Consider the following 13980-nt stretch of genomic DNA (forward strand, 5'->3'; position numbering starts at 1 on the left):
AGTGACACCTCTGAGGGGGCACGAGGCTCTGGCACTGCCATTTTCCTCTGCCCTGAGCCTGGCTGGGCACTCCCTGCCTCTCCTAAGGGTCACCAAAGCCACCACAAGTGTTTCAGTCCCTCTGGTCACTGCTGTACCTCAGCCTTGGTGCCTTTGGGATCTGCTTCTCCTCCAGCAGCCCCCTGGGCTCAGGAGCAAGGAGTGGTGGGGATAACCAGGTGGGAAGTGTGGAGCAGCAAAGCACTGAGTCAGGAGCACTAACTCCATCACTCTGTGAAAACCACTTAACAGGGATGGAAACTTTCCCTGACAAACCCAATACATTTGTCTTGGTGCCAAGTGACCATTAAATGAACGTGATCCAAAAACCCCATTAGCCCATCCCAGTGTGGGTGCCAGGGATGCCCAGGGTGTGTGTGAGCTGCAGCAGCCCCAGCTCAGGGGCAGCACTCGTGGTGGGCACAGCAGGGTCACCCTGTGCCAGCAGGGACTCTCCTCGTGGCCTGCAGCCCCAGGGTGATGCCACAAGGCCTGGTGCTCCCACAGCCAGGCACCAGCACAGCCCCTGGCTCTCCCGTGCTCACAGAACTGAGATGCTCACTGTTGGGAAGGATGAATCATGAAATCCTTATGAATATGATTGCCTAGCAAAAGATTTTGAGAATATGGAAACCATAAATGATTTTGAAATGAAAGCCACCTTTGAGATCCCAAACCTTAGTTACTAAATAACTAGAAGACAATAGGATGGCTGGCCAAAAGTAATCCCCTCTTGATAGAACAATGGTCCAAAGGTCAGAGGAGACCCTGCTGGCTTGGCAGAAGGGCTCCAAAGAGTCGATTTTAGGGTTTAAAGTTAACACATGATGGTAATGTAATGATTCTTATAGGCTGTGTGTAAATGCTGTAGGATTTGTATCTTGTCGTAGATTGGTTAGTGGGAATCAGAATATTCAACATAGAAGAAGATTTATTGTGTTGTAAACGGGAAGATCTGACTTCTCTCTCTTACTTCCTTCTCTTACTTCCTCTCTTACCTCCCAGAACTCTCACTACCCCCCTCTCTCTGCCCTGCTCCGAGCTGTGGCTGGCAGCTCCCAGCAGGGCCCTTTTCACCCAGCCCTGTGCAATAAACCACGAGTTTCAAGAGCTGGCTCGTAGAGATCTCCCCGTCTGTCACGACTGTCCCGACCATCGCAGCCTCCCACACTCCCGCGATGCCCGCGGGGATGGAGATGGTGCTGGCGAGGCTCCTGGCGCTGCACGGGGCTGTGGACAAACCCTGCACAGCCCCCGCGGCGGGGCAGGAGCGGAGAGGAGCCCGGAGCAGCGCGGGCAGCGGCACAGAGCTGTCCGTGCCCGCCGGGCGGCACCGGGCGCTGCCCCGCACCCGCACCCGGGCGGTGATCCGGGCGGTGCATCCCCGCAGCCCCGGCGGTGCCCGGCGGTGCCCAGGCGCTTCCCGCAGCGATGATCCGGGCGGTGCCCGGCGGTGCCCAGGCCGTGCCCAGGCCGTGCCCAGGCGCTTCCCGCAGCGATGATCCGGGCTGTGCATCCCCGCAGCTCCGGCGGTGCCCGGCGGTGCCCAGGCGGTGCCAGCGCTGCCAGCGCTGCCAGCACGGCGCAGGAGGAGCTGCGCTGCCTCTCCCGGCCCCCAGCACTCCCAGTTCGCTCCGAGGTGTGAACTGGCGGCCGCCCCTCCGCAGCGCTCCCGCTTCAGCCTCCCCCCAGAGCCCTTCCCAGCCCCGCTGCTGTCGCTGCTCCGCGCTATATTTGGCCGCTGCTCTCTCTCCCAGTCCCCTGGTTGAGGGATGGGAGGGCTCGCAGGGAGTTTACAGGGCTGGGTGAGCGCCTCGGGCAGGGTCACGGTGGCCCGGCAGCGGTGGCAGGAGCTGGCACAGCTGTGCCCATCTCTGGCACCCGGTGCTGCCGTTCCGCAGGGCACGTCCCCAGCCAGGAAAAACCAGGATTTTCCTTACTGGGCTGCACTGGGGGAAAGAGAAGTGGCCCGGAGCGGAGCTCGGTGCCCGCGATGCTCAGAGGGTTTCCCGGGGAAGGCAGAGCTCCCCACGCAGCCCCAGCCCTCCCTCCCTCCCACCCCCGCAGCTCCGGGGCACGGCACGGCCGGGAACGGGCGGGGATCGCCCGGACAGCACCAGAGGGCGGCTGTGCTACCGGCACGGCCATCCAATCCAGGGTCGTGCAGGGAAATACTGACACAAGTGTCAGCTCCCTTTTCCAAGCCACTTAGAAGTGTATTTTTAAAAAATAAACAGCCAAAACACCAACCAAGTCCTAGCCCAAGTGCTTCCTGACAGAAGCAGAGCTGTTGGAGTGCAATCCACTGTCTTTCCACCTACTTAGTTAGAAACAGGACACTGCAGGAAATTATCATACTCTTTAATTTCAGTAAAAAGCTTTTCAATAAAAAGATTAAAAATGTCTCTAATGTGTGAAGATATGAGCAGGTTATAATTGCTGTTGACCTCACCTCATCAGCAGTATTTAATTGATGTCAGGGTCTTTGTCTGCCTGTGCAAGTTAATCAGCATCCCTGGGCCTCCAAAGAGCACATTTATAACCCCCTGAGGGAGGAGGAATCTTGCTGGGTTTGTTTCTCTCTTGGCTTTTTTCCCCCCTTCCCTTCCACACGTCCCTGAGCTGCTCCATCTCAGCTCTGCTGGGGCATTCCCTGCCTGAGCCTTGAAACCCAGCTCTGAAAAGCTGCTCCTGCACCTCCTGCTTCCCAGACACTGCAGCAGGATCCCTTTTTCTGGAGATGGATTTCACACTTTGGGAGGGAGCTGTTCCTGAGCAGCCTGTGGGGTCTAGCAGGGCTTTGCTGAGCTGCTCTGCCCCCAGCCCTGCACACCAGCAAGGGGCTGGCACCAGGCTGGTGCTTTCCTAGAGTGCACATATCCAGGGGTTTATATATAAATATATATAAATATATCCAGGGGTTTTAATACTCCAGCAGCCAGGAATGCACTGGAAGGGCTGGAGCAGTGCAGGAGGGGTGGGTGCTGCTCCACTGCAATATCCATATTTATCTGCTGGTTTGTTAAGTGCCAGGCTGGTTTTTTCCCTGCTGGCCACCAAGGAGCTGCTGCAGTGCCCAGGCTGCTCCCAGAGTGCTGCTGCAGCTGGAGGACAGGATCCATGCTGAGACCCAGGGCAGGGAGCTGGGAGCACACAGATCATGTCCAGACTGCAGGAAGGAATGGTTATAGGCAAGCTTTATTTAAATTAAGCAGATTTCTACCAGAATCAAACAGTCCAGGACCAGGACAGATCCCTGTTTGCACTGATGTGCCTTTACCACAAAACCTGCTCTGGAGAAGGCCCAAAGGCAGCAGAGAAACGTTTCCCTTGGCTGTGAGCAGGGAGCTCAGCTCTCTGCCCCCCTGTGCTGGGGAGACACCCCAGGATTTTGGATGCTGCCTTGGGGTCCCCATATCCATCCCAGGGGCATTGGGACCCCCACCCAGGGAATGTCCCAGAGACTGGGAAGGACAATGTGTCCCTCTCCATCTCCTTCCCCTCCCACTGCTGACACAGCTTTGGAGACAGCACCCTGGGGTGATTCCACACTGAGGTCAGGATTCCAAGGGTTTCTAAAATTACAAAGCAACTTCTCCATGGTTCTTTCACGGTGTTAAGCTGATTAGTACCATTTAAAAAGGAAAAAAAAAAAAAAAAAAGGTAGCTTAATTTTACATCTTAGCAAAGCTTCTTTGGCAAATGCATTGGGGATAAGAATCCCTCTTCCCACAGGAACTGAAACCATTAGGGGAGATTTGCTGCTAGAGCCAGTTCCCTACAACCACTGTGTATTCTGCACTTGTTATTTATAAAAACTCAGGGAAAATATGTCAGAGCTGTAAGGAGCTGAAGCAAGGAGATGTCAAGGTAGTTCTGTGTCACCTGCACAGACACAAACCCACTGCTGGTTTAGGCAAACCCTAAATCCTTCACTTAGCACAACTGAAGGGCTTGTGCCTCTCCTGCTTAGAAACCTCCTGCATTTCACTGATCTCCAGCTGGACTTCATGAGAAGCAGCAGCTCTGCCAGGAAAGCTCGTGGGCTGGAAGCGAGCCTTGGTGCTGGATTTCACATTCCAGGAGCAGCCCTGGGTGGGCTGGGCACGGTGCTGGCAGCTGCCAGCCATTGCCACTTCTGAGCCCCGTGTCCTGGCCCTCAGGCTGGCACAGCCCACAGGAGGCTGGAGCTGGGGGCTGGCAGGGGCTGTGGCTCCAGTGTGGGCAAACACGGTGTGACAGAAAGGGGAGGGACACCAAGGAGTGGCCGAGGCTCAGGGAAAAGCTCCTGCTGCAGGCACAGAGCCGCTCTGTGCTCGGCAGGATGAGCACCCCCAAACGAGGTGGGTGGAACGGGGCTGAGAAAGGAGTCGTGATGTTTGGGAAGTGCGAATTGGAGCTCTGGCAGCACACTCAGCAAACAGCGATCCGAGGTGAAAGGAAATCCACCGGGATGGGGCAGGGAAAAAGTCACGTTCTCCCAGAACCTCGGGGAAAGGGAGAGGCTCTGGGATCATGGGCTGTTCACGTGTGTCAGTAACAAGAAGTCACATTAAAATCATGAGGTGTTTTATTTTTGGAAAGATGATGTATTGCTCCTCCTGATCTTAACAATTTCCTAACCATACTAAAAGAATTATGGTCTTATGATGTGAGCTCCTAAATAATGTATCACAAATCAGTTTACAAAGACCCGACAAGGCACGGCTCAGTGTGGAGGGGTTTTTCTCGCTGTGGGGATGGGGATGCATCCCTTGGCTTCCAGTTCTCAGGTGCTGAGTGCCTGCTGCCTGCCCACCACTCACAGATCTCGGCAGCAGCTGGGCTTGTTGTTTCTGGTGGGCCCGTGCTCCCAAAGCAGTGAGGGAGCTGTGGGAACAACAGGTTATTTTGCCAGTGCCACTTGCACTCTGGTTCCCCTCAGATCTCCAAGAGCTGTGTTGGGCAGTTCCAGGCAGCGTTATCTCCTTCAAAGTGTGGACAGAGAATGATGTGTCACTACTGCACGGAGCTGGTCTCATCCTGACTCAGATTTTCAGTGGGTTTAGCACAGCACAGAGTGGCTTGTTCCCTTCCTACAGCCACTGCAGCCAAATGCCCCACGGGTAGGGATCTGGGTAAATCCCGGATGAACTCCTGCACCAAAACACCTTGGGGATGGGGTGGCTCAGGGAGGGGTGTGAAAGCCCCTGATAAACCTTTCCAAGGAGAAGTAACTGCTGAGAAATTACAGTTCTAGAGATTCACCCCTTCATGGGAGCAGAACCTCGTGCAAAGGCTGTGAGGGACTGGCTGGCCCTGGCTGCTTCCCCTCCTGAGCCGCCGGGCTGGGACGGGCAGAGCAGCTCTGAGGGACGGGCACAGCTGGGGCCAGGCTGGCACAGGCTGGCAGTGTCCTTGGCACCGGCTGGCAGTGTCCATGGCACAGGTTGGCAGTGTCCATGGCACAGGCTGGGTGGGCACAGGCTGGCAGTGTCCTTGGCACCGGCTGGCAGTGTCCCTGGCACCGGCTGGCAGTGTCCCTGGCACAGCTGGGGCCAGGCTGGCACAGGCTGGCAGTGTCCATGGCACCGGCTGGCAGTGTCCCTGGCACAGGCTGGGTGGGCACAGGCTGGCAGTGTCCCTGGCACAGGCTGGCAGTGTCCCTGGCACAGCTGGGGCCAGGCTGGCAGTGTCCCTGGCACAGGTTGGCAGTGTCCCTAGCACAGCTGGCAGTGTCCCTAGCACAGGCTGGGGGGCACAGCCCGGCTCTGGGCAGGGCAGGGGCTCAGCACGGGCACGGATATCCACCAGTATCAACAGAGGACAAGAAGGGGATGAATGAATATAATAATTTAAATGGAAATTAAAATTGCTGCTAATAGTTTGGCTGCCGAGCAGCCTTTCTGCTGCTCCCCGGAGGACGGAGCGGAGCTGCCGCATCTCCATGGTGACTGCGCGGCACCGCGGGGCGCTCGGCGGCACCGGCACCGCCGGCCCGGACAGGAGCGGGGCTCCCTTCCCTTGGGACTGGCCCGCAGACCCCTCCCAGCAAGTCCCAGTGCCGGCCAGATGTGCCAGGGCACGGGTGGCTTTGGCCTCGGTGCTGGCACTGACCGTGGTGGTGGCACCGCAGCGACGCTGCCCTGCCCGGCTCCTGAGCACCAGAGCCGCTGTGGCAGCGCAGCCTCCTTTATACCTATTTTTAAGTTGCTGATATTGTCTCTGCACCGGCTAAATATAAAAGTCTTGTAGCGTGTGGTGAGTAAGGTTTGGCGGGGAGCCACGGCGAGGCAGCAGAGCCCGGGGGCTGCCGGCGTGGGGTGGGGAGAAAAACCACCCAGCAGCCGGAGCGCTGCTCTCCCATCCTGCACGGAGAGCCCGGCCGTGCCCGGGGCGCGGGCATGGAGCAGCACAGCTCGGGACCCCGGTGCCCACGGAGCTGCGGGGCGGCTCTGCAGGACCCGGGCACTCGCCAGGCTGTGGGTGGGGGCTCTGCCGCCCCCCGCCCGGCCCCAATCCTTCCCAAAATCCCATCGATTGGGATAGAGCTGCCTTCCTGTCCGTGGACAGCCCGTGGGGACAGAGCCCGTGGGGACAGTGCCGTGGGGACAGCCGTAGGGACAGCCCGTGGGGACAGAGCCGTGGGGACAGACTTGTCGGGACAGCCCGTGGGGACAGGCCGTGGGGACAGGCCCGTGGGGACAGAGATCCGTGGGGACAGAGCCCGTGGGGACAGAGCCGTGGGGACAGAACCCTGCGGGTGTCTCCAGGCCGGGACAGGGGGCACGGTGCCCACGGTGCCCACGGCTGTGGGTGCTCTGCGGAGCGGAGCAGTGTCCCTGGTGTCGCCCAGCCCGGCGGGTCAGTGGCTCCTGCGGGAATTCTGCCGGCGGCAGCCCCCGAGGGCGGTGACGGACACAAGCCCCGCTCCTCCCCGCACCGACGGTGAAATTCCCAGCGCCAAGGAGCTCAGTGCCATCGGACCGTGGGGTCGGGAGGAGCCCGCAGCTTTTGGAGCTCCCGGTTTCGTTCTGAGGAGACCCGGCTGCTCCCGTGGGGGTGTCCGGGGGTGGGAGCGGCTCTGCGGGGACTCGGCCCCAAAGCCCGCGGGTGGCACCGGCCCCAAAGCCCGCGGGTGGCACCGGCACCAAAGCTCGCGGGTGGCACCGGCCCCAAAGCCCGCGGGTGGCACCGGCCCCGCTCCCGCCGGCACCGAGAGCGCCAGAGGGCGCCCGGAGCCGCTGCGGAGAGAGGGAGAGAGGGAGAGAGGGAGAGAGGGAGAGAGGGATGGAATGGGATTGGAACGGGGGGAGAAGGGGATGGGAACGGGGGGGGAAAGGGAGGGATGGGACCGGGAGGGATGGGACCGGGAGGGAAATGGGAGGGATGGGACCGGGAGGGATGGGAGGATTGGGAATGAGAGGGATGTTCGGGATGGCAGCCGGCAGGAGCGGGGCTCGGGGTGCTCGGGATGTTCGGGGGTGAATGCTCCGGGAGCCCCACGCGCAGCGGGACAGGGACAGTGTCCTGGGGACAGCGCAGCGGGGCAGCTGTGGCTGCCCGGGGTCCCTGGCAGTGCCCAAGGCCAGCCCAGCTGTCCCTGCCCGTGGCAGGGTGGCACTGGATGAGCTTTAAGGCCCCTCACAACACAAACCAGCCTGGGATTCTGTGACACTCCTTGGATTTCAATGTCTTTTCTGCCTCAGTACCTGGAGGATTTGTGGCTGGTTCGAAGGTGCTTCCAGCCCTGCTGGCCCAGGATGTGATTCACCACACCTTGGCAGGATGGAGCAGGCTGACGAGCCCCTGCCCGCGGGGTGGGGCTGCTCGGAGCCTCGGGACACTGAGCTCTGCACCCTCCAACAGCCCCTGGCTGCATCACTCTTGCTGTGCTGCCCCAGGACCCTGCCTGCACTTCTGCTTGCTCTGGACTCCAAGTTACTCCCAAGGAATCCAAACCCAGCAGAAATCGCTGAAGGTTTCCAGTCTGACCTCCTCTGACCACAATCTGCAGCACTCCTCCAGTGAGTCCCTGCCCACCTGCAGCAGCTCCTGCAGGGAAAACCCTCAGCTCTCACAAGCCCAGGAGGGGCAGGAGGCTCCTTCCAGTTTCCAGGAATTGTTCTGTGCTGGGTTATCCTGGCTGATCAAATTAGTCCCACTCTGCACTCTGGAGCCCCAGCCTGTCCCAGCTCACACCTGCCAGCCAGGCAGACCTGGGGCCTCTCATGTTCTCCTTGCAGGTGTAAGCTGTAATCCAATTCTGCAATGATCTTCCTGTTAAACCCAGCAGGTTAAGCTCTTTACTTCAGGGTGTGAATGTTGTTTAAAACTGGACCCTCATTTTTGATTCCCTGACTACCAGTTCTGTGTGAGGAGCAGCAGCTTGTTTGTGGGGCCTTGTTCTTTTCATTTTTAAATATAACTGAATCTCAAACCCATTGCAGACTCAAATTAAAGGCAGAGATTTTATAACACAAACAAAAATACACTCATGGCGTTGCTGTGCTAAGAATGTTGTGAGGCTGCACGTGGGCTGTCAGTGCTGCCCTGCCAGAGAGCAGCACCCTCACCCTGAGGGTCCAGCCAGGAGCTGCACCCAGCCTGGAAAGGGATCTCTGGAAGTCCAGGGTATCTCCCTAACTCCTCTGAAGATGCAAAAACCCCCATGGCAGACCCCTCTGAGACCCCCAAATGGTGCCCAAGAGCTGCAGGAGCTAAATTTAGCTCCTTGAGAGAATTTGCCAACACTGAGGAAAAAAATCACAAAACATGAGAGCTAGCAAAGTGTAAATTAAAATATTAAAATGTAAAATAAGTAGGTTTTTGGATTATTTATATTAAGGGCCATGTAGTCAAAATAGAAGAACCTGGGTGTGGTGGGCTCCTTCCTTCTTCTTCATGTTATCCATGTTAGAGATGCATCCTGGGAACCACAAATTTTAGATGGAAAAAAAACTAGACATTGTAAAGAGATTGCATGGCATTAAAAAGAGTCTGTAAATATTGTACAGGTAGTTTTAGGTATAAAAAATTGGGCACAGCCCGCCCGGGGGCAGTTCTGTGATGGTCGCCTTGCAGAGCAGACCTGAGTCGGGCTGATTGAAACATTGCAAAAGATAAAATAAATAAACAGCTTTGCAACAGCACAAGGTCGTCTGGAGAAGCTTTCTTGCTAAAAACTCCGAGAGAACCCAACTCCTGCCCACCTGCAGGTCCTCTCTGAGGAAATGTCACTCCTAGAGAGACCCTCGGGGTGGGACAGGATCCAGCTCAGGATCCTCCTCAGTTCCACGGATCCAACACAGCCTTTTGTGCTCACAGCAGCACAGGGGCTGAGCCAATTAGTGCCACCACAGCTGGCTCTGGAACCTTTATGCATTTGGAGGAAATAATCTGCATTTATTCCTTGCTGCAGAAAGTAATGCTACCTCTGGCTTGCTTTCCTGATGATTATTTTTCCTGTTTGGTTCTGAACTAATGAACAAGCTCTGGCTCCTGGTGCAGGCAGAACCTGGCCCAGCCATTTATCTCTCCTGTAGCAGCCAAATGGCATTTGCTGTCTCGAGCAGGAAATGAGCAATTAAAAGGCAACAGGAGGTTATTTTTTTTATTTCCCTCTCTCCCTTCCAGAATAATAAACATCTCCAAGTGAATGTGCTGTGTGCACTGATTACTCGGACAGTTTGGTGTGAGGCAAATTGTTCTTAAATAGGATGGCAATAAATGTGTTACAATTTGAAAAATCCCATTACTTTTTCAAAATAATTGGCTTTATATCTCTTGCAGAGCGCGGGGTAAGCAAAAAACCTTTTAAACTAATCAATAAGAAGCAAAATAAATTAATTTTCCCAGAGTGTGAAGGGACCCAGCAGTGCCAGTGTGTGCAGTGTGGTTCAAAGCTGACAGCTGTGGTTGCAGTGGTCACCACATCCCCTCCTGCCCTGGCACAGGCTGCCCTGAGGAGCTGGGGCTGCCCCATCCTGCCTTGGAGAGCAGTAACATCAGCACTGACAAAAAAGGGATTCATCATATCTAATGGCTCATTGTTAAAAACTGCGTGAATAAAATTACAACTTTTCACAGGGCAACTTACTCAAATACAATACTGAAATGTCAGCTCAGGCATTAATTAATAGATATTCATGGGATCTAACCAATCAAACTGCTTCTCAGCTGGGCTCCAGACAGCAGTTCTGTTGTTTCTGTTGGGCTGCAGGAGCTGAAAGTCTCCCCCTCTCTCATCTGTGTCCCAGCCAAAGCAATTCCCTGCTCCTGGGGCAGCCAGAGCTGCAGCCCTGCCTGATGGCAGGGAGGGAGGGCAGCAGAGCCTGTCAAACTGGATTATTCACAAAAAACCCTGCTAAGTGGATTTAAAATTGCAACCTGTCACTGCCTTCTGCAAGTCATTTAGGAAGAGCTGGAAACTGGAATAACAATTTTATCAGGAACAGAAAGCCTAAGAAAGAAAGAAAAAGAGGATTTGTGGGAGGAGGGAGCCAGCCTGGCTGTGGGCTGAGCTGTGGGTGGTGGGCTCAGGTCACACAGTCCCTGGGAAATAAGGTGGGGGGGGATGATGCCTGTAATTCCCAGGGCAGAACAGCAAAAACTGTACAGAATACAGAATTTTAGATGTATTTTTAATGTGGGATAGTTGTATTCTATTAGAGAGAGAAGTATGCATAGCATGTGTTACACACAAAACCACATAATCTATATTTATATATTTAAATATCTATTCAAAATCAGCTCCACCCACAGCGTTTGGGGTGCCTGGGGTTCAGCACAGCACCCAGGAATGGTTTGGGTCCCCTGCTTGTGTCTGCAGATGTGCTGGCAGCAGGGACAAGCCTCAGGCCTCTCCTGCTCCGTTTGAAGGTGCAGGAACAGCAGAAACTGCTGAGGCTGCTGCTCCTCCCTGCAGGGACTGCTCCCACCCTGGAGCCTCTCTGGCCCTGCTGAGAGGGGGTGTCAGTCCCACAGGGGTGTGAAATCCCTGAGAGCTCCAGGGATCTGCCCAAGCCAGCAGGAAACAGGGGAGGAAAAGAGGAAATGCAAATAACCAGTACCAGCAGCCCTTGGGTTGGGGTTACTTCTTTCTGGGTGAGATTTTATGGATTTTGTCCAAAACAATGGACAAGGAGAGCTTGTTCTGTCACCATGTGTGTTGCCATCACTTTCTCCATGAGCTCAAACTGTCACCTTCTGGTGACAAACACCCAGAGCATTGTCACCAAGTTGCAAGATACTCAGCACAGAAGAAAAAAAGGCAATTTATTGAATTTATTGTACTATTTAGCTATTTGAGTATTAACAATACTTCATAAAATAACATCAGGAAGAAATTTTCTGCTGTTAGAAATTTCTGCATGAGTCTGTTTTAGGCCGTATCAGGCCATTATTTAATCCCAATTTCCCATTTTTCATTGGTAATTGCTGTGCTGAGACTATACTCCACAATGGCCCTCCAGTACTAGGCCCTAAGAACTCAGATAAGATCAAGAGTAGAAAAGAGAAGCAAACCCAGAAGGGATAAACACTGTCTCACTTTGATGGAATGTCAGAAAAAATTCTAGGACAGTTTGAATCTGGCAGGACCACTCAGGCCTGGCTGTATCTCACAGCTCCTCATTCCTCTGGGCTGGCTCAGGGCAGGATCAACTCTGGGAAAGGATCAACTCTGGGACAGGATCAGTTCCAGGACAGGATCAGCTCTGGGACAGGATCAGTTTTGGGACAGGATCAGTTTTGGGACAGGATCAGCTCCAGGACAGGATCAACTCTGGGACAGGATCAGTTTTGGGACAGGATCACAGGACAGGATCAGTTTTGGGAAAGGATCAGCTTTAGGACAGGACCAGCTCTAGGACAGGATCAGCTCTAGGACAGGATCAGATTTAGGACAGGATCACAGGACAGGACCAGCTCTAGGACAGGATCAGCTCTGGGGCAGGATCACAGGACAGGATCAGATTTAGGACAGGATCACAGGACAGGACCAGCTCTAGGACAGGATCAGCTCTAGGACAGGACCAGCTCTAGTACAGGATCAGCTCTAGGACAGGATCAGCTCTAGGACAGGATCAGATTTAGGACAGGATCACAGGACAGGATCAGCTCTAGGACAGGACCAGCTCTAGTACAGGATCAGCTCTAGGACAGGATCAGATTTAGGACAGGATCACAGGACAGAATCAGCTCTGGGACAGGATCAGCTCTGGGACAGGATCAGCTCTAGGACAGGATCACAGGACAGGATCAGCTTTAGGACAGGATCAGCTCCAGGACAGAATCAGCTCTGGGACAGGATCAGCTCTAGGACAGGATCAGATTTAGGACAGGATCAGCTCTAGGACAGGATCAGATTTAGGACAGGATCACAGGACAGGATCAGCTCTAGGACAGGATCAGCTCTGGGACAGGATCAGCTCTAGGACAGGATCAGATTTAGGACAGGATCAGCTCTAGTACAGGATCAGATTTAGGACAGGATCACAGGACAGGATCAGCTCTGGGACAGGATCAGATTTAGGACAGGATCAGATTTAGGACAGGATCAGCTCTGGGACAGGATCAGCTCTAGGACAGGATCAGCTCTAGGACAGGATCACAGGACAGAATCAGCTCTGGGACAGGATCAGGTCTCAGGTTTTCCTGCTCAGCCCCAGTGGTCACTCCCAGCCCCTGGCTGTGCTGTGGGCACACTGGACAGTGTCCCCTCTGTCCTCTGAAATGTTCCTTTGTCATTAATCTGGTTCAGCTGGATGCCTCAGCTGCTCCCTCACATTCCCACCCGTGAACTATGCAGCAGCAGTGGTTATCTGCTGAATTAAGTAGTTCAGCTAAAAGAATCCCATATATTGTTTCCAGTCAATGGGCACTATGAATAGATTTTATGTAAAATTACTGGGAATGCATAAGCCATTTTGCCTAATGTTATGGAATTTCTTCTCCCAAACCCTGTGTGAAATGTAATTCATGTTCAGATACTGACAACTGAATCATACTCAGCATTCATATATAGTGCTTTATATATGCAAACTGCCATGAAACATTAATTAAGCAATAGATTTCCTAATGCTGAGAAAGTGTACTCACACCAGGCTCGGTGAGTTAAATGTTTAAATACTGTCAAGACTTAAATACTATTTACAGCGTTTCATTGTGCTGTGAGCTCGGTTATTGGCAGAGCTGTAACAGGCAGTGGCTTCTCCATACGGTAAGTAGGAGTAGGAACGGTGGCTTGGTCTTCATCTGCACCAAACTTTACTTTGAAATTGTACTTTTGCTACCAGAGTGCTATTTTAGAAGTGCAGTAACTGTAGTAAGAGCACAGGCTGTTTGCAGGCTGCTGCTGCAGCTACAACACGCAGGCAATGCTTTTATTGAGGTTTTTAATGCCCCAGGTGAGTTTTGTTCCCTTTTCCCCATCACTGCTGCTGGGCCGTGCTCTGGAGCAGCTGGGTGCCCCAGGGGTGTCCCAGCCCCAGCTGGAGCAGGGTTTGAGCTCAGTGCTCCTTTGGATGGCACAGGGACACTCAGGGCAGGGTTTTGGGTCGCTGCTGATCCATTCTGCTCACTGCTCAGGAGAACGGCGAGGCTGGGCTGCCCTGGGTCAGAGCACACCTGGTGCAATGCCCCAGCCCTGCCTGCAGAGCTGAGGGGCAGGAAGGGCTCTGGTGCCCTCCAGGAGTGGCTCACAGCCCAGGGTGTTTGTGTACAGGTGTGAGCAGGCACACACAGCACACCCACACCGAGTGCCCCAGTGCCAGCCCTGCCCAGCTCTGCCCCAGAGCACAGCCACCCTCCCTGCTCAGCAGAATAACAGCAGCTTCAGAGCCATGATTTAAACAGTGACAGTGCAGACTGAGCTCTTGACAGACTGACACATTCCTTCTGCACCCCAGGAATCACGAGATCACAAACCTCTTCCAAGCTCTTCTCCAGGCCGTGCAGACC

The sequence above is a fragment of the Oenanthe melanoleuca genome, chromosome 9 (genome assembly GCF_029582105.1).
Source record: "Oenanthe melanoleuca isolate GR-GAL-2019-014 chromosome 9, OMel1.0, whole genome shotgun sequence".
Lineage (NCBI taxonomy): Eukaryota > Metazoa > Chordata > Aves > Passeriformes > Muscicapidae > Oenanthe > Oenanthe melanoleuca.